Here is an 8,055-nt window from a genome sequence, read left to right on the forward strand (position 1 = left end):
TTAGAATTCTGTATGTGTTTCCAAGGTCTGACTGATTGCTGTCTTGGGATGTAGCATCTTCAAAATTTGGGGAGTGTATAAAGTCTGACTGCGTCTGTGTAATGAATTCGTAACTTATGTCATTCATGTTGTCTTCTATGACTACTGAGGGAGGGAAAGTTTTTCGTCCCCTAAACTCCTTACATACTTTCTCAAATATGGCCTCATTCAGAGGTTTTGCCATAATTAGTAATAAGTGAAAAATGTGTAAAGACACAGATAGAGAAAGAATAAAAATTACTCAGGTGACCCGAGCAAATTACAGATAATCCTATGGACTTTTAAGAGTCCACTGGAAAATCCAGAAGACACACACACAGGTGTCTACCAGAAAAACAATATATTAAATTTTAAAAAGTCCTAAATAGGGGAAAGGAGTGTCAAGAACTCACTTGGCTACAGTGTGGAAACCTGCCTCCCTATGGTATCATTTATGCACCACTGGTCCTCATTGCAGGTGAGGCCTACATGGCCATCAGACCTCCTGCATTTTTCATGCAGAGGGGGGGGGGAGACAGCAGGTTTCAGACTGTGTTAGCGCAAGTGCAATGTGAGCTTCCCGAAAAACCTTGTATAAAATCTAATCAGGCTCAATCTAAAAATAACACGTTTGATTTTAACAAAAGTGCAAGCGAAACTCCTCGTGATAGCAAGGTTGAAGCAATGCAGAAGTCATACTTCCATATGCCAGTTGCCTACAAGTGTCACACCTTATTATTAAATTACTCTGGATTAAGGAAAGATGATGGAATTTTTTTCCAGTTGGCTAGACTATAAATTATATATTTAGCTTAATCCTTTATCCTGTGTAGCTCAGTGGATGTGGCGTTTGCACACCACGGCGCTTGACCACAAGAAGGAAGACTTTACAAAGATAATAAGCCGAAAGGCTATTTTACCGGCGAATTTGTTAATAAAGAGGGAGATGTAAAATCCCGTTTTATTTTATAGCCGGGTACGAAACTCGGGTCGAAATCCATCGACATCCGCATAGTTTCAATGCCGAAAAACTATCGGCAGAACCAAGTGTCAATGATCACTTGGATAGTACAACACCAGGGCAACTCCATGCAAAGGTGAAGCAACCTCCCTCACTAACTTTAATATTCTTTCATAATGTAAAACCAAGCTCCTAAGAGATGTAAATATATTGTTTTACATTATGAGAATCGGTCAGTACCCAGACCGGTTTTAACCTTTTTTGAGGTCTCATCAGTGAGTATTTAGACCTGGAATATCAAGGTTAGTCCTTATAAGGACTGGCTTAAAGGGGCGAGTGAACAGAAACTTACATATAGTACACCACTTCGGCAATTCATACTATTGAATTGCCGAAGTGGTGTACTATATATTGTAAAATATTGTTAACTACAAAGATAATAAGCCGAAAGGCTATTTTACCGGCGAATTTGTTAATAAAGAGGGAGATGTAAAATCCCGTTTTATTTTATAGCCGGGTACGAAACTCGGGTCGAAATCCATCGACATCCGCATAGTTTCAATGCCGAAAAACTATCGGCGGAACCAAGTGTCAATGATCACTTGGATAGTACAACACCAGGGCAACTCCATGCAAAGGTGGAGCAAGCTCCCTCACTAACTTTAATATTCTTTCATAATGTAAAACCCAGCTCCTAAGAGATGTAAATATATTGAGATGTAAATATACTAAGAGATGTAAATATTAAGGAAGACTTTGTTTCAAATCTAGTCGTCGACTCAAGGAAATTTTTCTAAGCCCTTATTTGACCTGTTTCCGAGTTAGTCGATCTCTGGCACGGGCAAGCGGGTCTTTCCTCCCGGAAACTCGGGTTTTTCTTCCCGTAAACTCAAGAAAATCGACCATAGAACCCACATTATTTCAGACACTCATTATATTGTGTTTGGGTTAGGGACCACGAGATAGCGACACTTGTTGAACCATCTCTCTCTTTGCTGCGTGCTGCTTAATTAGTGATAGCTTGGGCCAGATATCTCAGATTGCTGCCAGTGGAAATTTAACTGCCCACTCAGTCTCCAAAAGTTAGATAGGGCTAAACGGCTTCGCCTACTCCCTATACGGGAATAAATAGGCATTAGCTGATTTTTTATTCTCCTTTATCCAAGTGTAAGCAAGTTTCTTCAGGACTGGGGCAACTTGTGGCAAAGGTGGACTGAGTTCTCATCACTTTCCTTAGTAATCACTTTCCATAAGATGTCACATCTTTTGGCAACTGGCATATGGATATATGACTTTTGCATTGCTTCAGCCTTGGTATTACCTCTGGGTCTGGCTTCCACTGAAGAGGCCTCAATAAAGGTCGAAACCAGTCTGGGTAGTGACTCTTCCCATAATGCATAGCATTATACATGTGCACAAGGAGATGTGCTTTGCATTATGGAATACTAAGGAAAGTGATGAGAAACTCAGTCCAACTTTGCCACGAGTTGCCCAAGTCCTGAAGATACTTCAGGCACAAACTTTGTTTGCTTACACTTGGATAAAGGATTAAACTAAATATATAATTTAATTTAATCAAATTGATCAAGTAGCCTGTCAGTTGTTTTTTTTTTCCCAATTCACTGCAAATAAACAAAATCAGCATATGTATCCAGTGTAGATATAGCACTGACTTCACTGCCTTCTTTCATGAAATAGCTATAATCAGTAGTGAGCTATAAGGGGCTCGCACGAGCACTTTGTTAAAAATTTCTCAAATTTGAGCCCCTTGTTCTTCTTGTTTACTTTTTTATTTTTTCAAAAAAAAAAAAAAAAAAAAATAAAACATATTAAACGACAAACTCATACGGTAACCTAACAAAAATTAGCCTATTCGGCAGTGTATAGATTATTTGGAATTATTGTTTCAACTCCTCTATAACGAATGCATCCAAGTTTGAAAATAAAATAAGCGCATGCACTATATTTACCCTTCTCCCTTCTAGTAGCGAATCGTGTGGTAAAACCAGTAGCCAATTAAATGTTTTATAAAAGATTATAAAACATTTCATTTGATGAAAAGTCAGCAAACTTGTGTATTAATATTGTGGAGTACAAAATGCCTTTCACGATAAAAATGGATGATTGTGAGTCGAGTGTTTGGTTGAATAGTGATTGATCTTCAACACTGCATTCTTTCCATTTCATATTATACAAGGTAAGATTTTATCTCACTGAAATTTTTTCAGGCCCTCTCCTGTTACCTGCCCAGTGCCCGTCAGTAGTCTTCCACCTTCAAAAAGAAGATTTCCACTGTCAGTCTACACTTGGTGGTAGGAAGGGACAAGGCAGGTCCTCTTCCATGCGAAACGCCCATCAAGCCACAGATTAGGCTTAAGCGTGAATACCCCCCTATGATGACCTAAACTTTAAGGAACTCCTTGCAGTTTTCAAAAATGTTGGAAATCTACTTCACTCTAAATGGCCAGGTAGAGTAGAGATCCACCAGATTACTGAAGTCGAATCAGAGGACTACCAACCACTTTACCCTCTCTCAGGCACTTCTCAAGATAACACCAGGGAGACTATGTCAACAGCTATCGGCCAGTCCCTAGTGAACTCAGAAGACTCTACAGACTATCAGGTGGTCAGCAGAACAAAGCATTAGAAGGAGTCTCCAGCTACAAAACCTGAAATAACAGCAGAAGCAGAGATTCAGCCCAAAGATAGGATAGCACCGTTGGACACATCGTCACAGCCCATAGAAATAGCAGCTTCAATGAACGCAGCGGGTCAGCCTAAAGAAAGAATTCCTCCTCTGATATTAAGAGCTAAAAACAAATGGTCGACAGTAGCAGAGGAACACCGAAATCAAGTTCACCTCTGCTAAAAACTCAGATGAAGGTGTCCACATTCAACCAGAAGGAGCATCGGACTACCGTCGGCTTACTAAATTTATGGATGAGCTAAAAATTCCATATCACACATTTCAGCTAAAAAGTGAGAAGAACTTAAAGGTAGTCATTAGAGGTCTAGTGGAAACAGTAACATCAGAGGAGATAGCCGCTGACGTCAGAACACAAGGATTAGAGCCGACAAAGATATCGCGCGTGTACCGGACAGAAAAACGCCCCATGCCTCTGGTCTTGGTGGAAATCACCAAAGATCAGAGAGAGATCTACGACTTTAAGACCGTATGTAATCTAGTAATCAAGACTGAACCACTAAGAAGGAAAGCAACTGCTGGACAATGCCACTGCTGTCAAAAATATGGGCATGCGCAGAAACTCTGTAGAATCGAGTACAGATGTGTAAAATGCGGAGATAAACATCCCAATCATACATATTCCAAACCACACACTACTCCAGCTAAGTGTGCTAATTGTGGCGGGTCGCATCCGGCGAACTACAAAGGCTGCTCACTCCATTCAGCTAACCTTCTGAAAGCTAGAAAATCAGGAGCGCATACATCACAGAAGAGGGCAACGCAACACTTCTTGCAGTAGAAAATTCTCTGCCGACTACAACTCTCAGGTCTTACGCTGAAGCAGTCACCTCGCGCACAAAACCGGTAGAATCCGCTCCAAGCAACAAACCTCTCCTTCTATTCTAATTGCCACCTTAGGGGAGATGCTAACTGCTTTCAGCAAAACTAACCCCAATCAGAATGATACAATAAAATTCCTGAAAAATACCCAAGTCATGTTCTTAATGCTTAATGGATAATCCAACTATTCCAACTAACTCTATACAGATCGCATTCTGGAATGCTAACGGTCTTAGTAACAAACTCCTAGAGCTATAGGAGTTTGCAGATCACTTTCGAATTGATATCCAAGTAACTAGTGAGACGCACCTTCGGCCCTGTGACAACCCTAAACCCAGATACTATTTTCTTCTCAGAAATGATAGGCTCAATGCCACAGTTAGCTCAATGGTACAGCTATCTTTGTCAAAAAAAAAAAAAAAAACATCCGCTATGATGAAACAAAGAAAGCCACTACAACAAATATGGAAGAAACTGGCATTGAAATCCATACCACTAACGCAGGTACCCTAAAGCTATACTCAGTTTATAACCCTCCACGCAAACCTCTCCTACCCTCCGATCTCTCCCAACTGCTTCATACTAATGAAGCAACAATTGTGGTGGGAGATCTCAACTCTAAACATTCCTTATGGAACACCAAACGTTTTAATGATAATGGGATGATTCTTTACAATTTTGCTTTGCTAGGAAACATCGTTGTTGCAGGCCCAATCGAACCAACACACTACGGAGCGTGAGGCAGCCCTGATGTGCTGGATATTGCCATTTTCAAGAACACCTCTCATCATTTTCAGCTACAGGTGATTAACGACCTTAGCTCAGATCACAACCCAGTACTACTAAGCCTAGGAGGGGATCCAGAACTCATCCCCAATCAAACCTGTACAAACTTCACCAAACTCAAAGTCGCACTCTGCACTCATATAGGCCCCGTACCAACTACTCCTGAGAAGATATCGATGCAGCAGTTAAAAATCTAGAAAATAGAATACATGATGGCTTGGCTACAACCTCCACCATTACCACCCCAGCTCAAACAAACCTGCTCCCGGAAGAAATTCTATATCTAATCCGTAGTAAAAATAAAATCAGACTCCGCTTTCACAATACTTTATCTCCCCAGGATCGCCAAGAACTAAACAGGGCAACCAATTTAGTCCGATATGCTCTCAAAGACAGCAGGAAATAACAGAGGGAACGAAAGCTATATTCCTTAAAAGCTGAGGATAACTCGCTGGGGAAATTGGCCAAAGCTCTTGGCACAGATCATTCCAACACACAGCCCATCCATGACGAAAGAGGCATAGTGTACAGAGATGATGAGAAGGCTGAAGCTTTTGCAGATGCCCTGGAGCTTCAATGTAGGCCTAACTACACGCATGCGAATCTGCTTTTCATTGAGAAATTCCACCGACATGTTCGCTGCACTTTACGTCATCCCTGCAGCCGTGAAAATATTCGTTTCACTTCACCTAAGGAAGTTTATACCATCATAAAGAAACTCAACAACAAAAAGGCTCCAGGAATCCAAGACCAGACGAGATTACCAACAAAACTATTAAAGCGCTCCCACATAAAGCAATTATGCATCTGGTAGCCATCATAAATGCAATGCTCAGACTCGGTTACTTTCCCACTAGATGGAAAAAGGCAGACATAATGCTCTTTCGCAAACCAGGGAAATCACCACTGTTCTTCCCACAGAATTATAGGCCTATCAGCCTTTTGTCATGCTTAGGGAAAAGTGCAGAAAAAATCATCCTCAATCGCCTGCAAGATCAGATAAACAAAAACAACATTATTCCGAAAGAGCGATTTGGGTTCCGTACTGGGCACAGTACAACTCAACAAGGTCATAGATTGACAGAATTTATTACCACTAAATTAGCTAGCGACAGCACACAGGAGCGATCTTTTTAGATGTAGCAAAATCATTTGATATCATCATCATCAACAACCATGGGCCCAATGCCAATAGGTGTCTGATGCTATCTTGATATGATTCTTCCATTGCATTCTATTTTGAGCAAGATGACTCAGTTTGTGTATAGAGTTTCGCAACTATTCTACGATGTCATCGCCACATTCTCTGTTTGGTCTTCCTCTTTTGTTCTTTCCTTCAATCATTCCAAGCAGCAACGTTTTTAATTTTCTCTCATTATTCATTCTACATATATGGCCAAATACATGCAGTTCCCTTTTGATTATTTTCTGGATCAGGTTTTCTTTTGGTTGTATTCGTCTGTAGATTTCCTCATTGTTCACTTTCTGTATCCAGCTTATTCTCAAGATCTTTCTATAACACTTCCTCTCAAATGCCAATATCCTCCTTTCAGATTCTTTCAGGAGTACCCAGGCCTCGCATCCATCGAGCATGCCGTGAAGATATAGGTTTCTACAATGTGCAGTTTAGTTTGCATCTTTATAGCTTGGCTCTTCCATATTTTGTGCATGGCTTTTAAAATAGTTATTGCTCTGATTATTCTGATTTTTAACTCTTTTTTTGAGGTCTAAGTCATGTGTCATGCGGCATCCAAGATATGTGAAGTGTTCCACATTTTCCAGTTGAAATCTGTCTATCGTAATTCTGTTCAGTAACTCCTGTTGTCCGAATATCATTGTTTTATTTTTTTCAAAGTTGACATTTAGTTCATATCTTTTTCCTTCTGTATAGTGTTTGCAATGTCTGTTCTTGCCTTGCTGCGTCTTCTTCAATCAGGACGATGTTATCTGCAAAGCAGAGGTAATTTATTCTCGTCATTTATTGAAATGCCTCAACCTTCTTTAATCTTATCTAGTGTTCTTCCCAGATGTGTGATGAAGATGACTGATGAAATTGGGTCCCCTTGTCTTGTGCCTTGACTAGTGGTAAACCAATCTCCAGTCTCATCTGCTATTCTGATTTTAGTTTGTGCTTGGCTGTTTATATCTTTCAGCAGGCGGATCAATTTATTGTCCACAGCATAGGATTCCAAGACAGCTCATGTTATACTGTATTTTGGTCAATATTATCAAATGCTTTTTGGAAATCCACGAAACAGCAGTATATGTTTTTGTTCTTTCTTCGAGCTTTCTCTGCTATTAGTCTTAGTGCGAATATTTGTTGCACTGTACTTCGATCTTGTCGAAATCCGGCTTGCTCATCAGGAAGATGTGCCTCCGTATGACCAATCAGGCGTTCTGTTAGTATTTTCATCAGCACTTTGCAAGATAACTTTTTAATGATAGTTCTGTAATTGGTGCTTTCTAAAGCACTATCTCTCTTATGAAGGACAACCAAGACCAATTTTTTTCCACTATTCGGGGACATACCCTGATCTCCATATTTCATTATATAGCTTGTGTATTTCTTTTATAACTGATTCTCCCCCATATTTTAGCATCTCGCCTATTATGTTGTCTTTCCAGGACTCTTGTTGTTCTTCATATGTTTTATAGTCTTATTCACCTCCTCTTCCAAGATGTCATTTTCAAAGATCTCTGCTGGTGGAGAGATTGCTTTTAGTTCTTTGATTACTTCTGTTGCAGTATCATTTAGTTGATTTTT

The sequence above is a fragment of the Typopeltis vanoorti genome, chromosome 1 (assembly GCF_054136105.1).
Source record: "Typopeltis vanoorti isolate ZY-2024b chromosome 1, IOZ_Tvanoo_1.0, whole genome shotgun sequence".
NCBI classification, from domain to species: domain Eukaryota; kingdom Metazoa; phylum Arthropoda; class Arachnida; order Uropygi; family Thelyphonidae; genus Typopeltis; species Typopeltis vanoorti.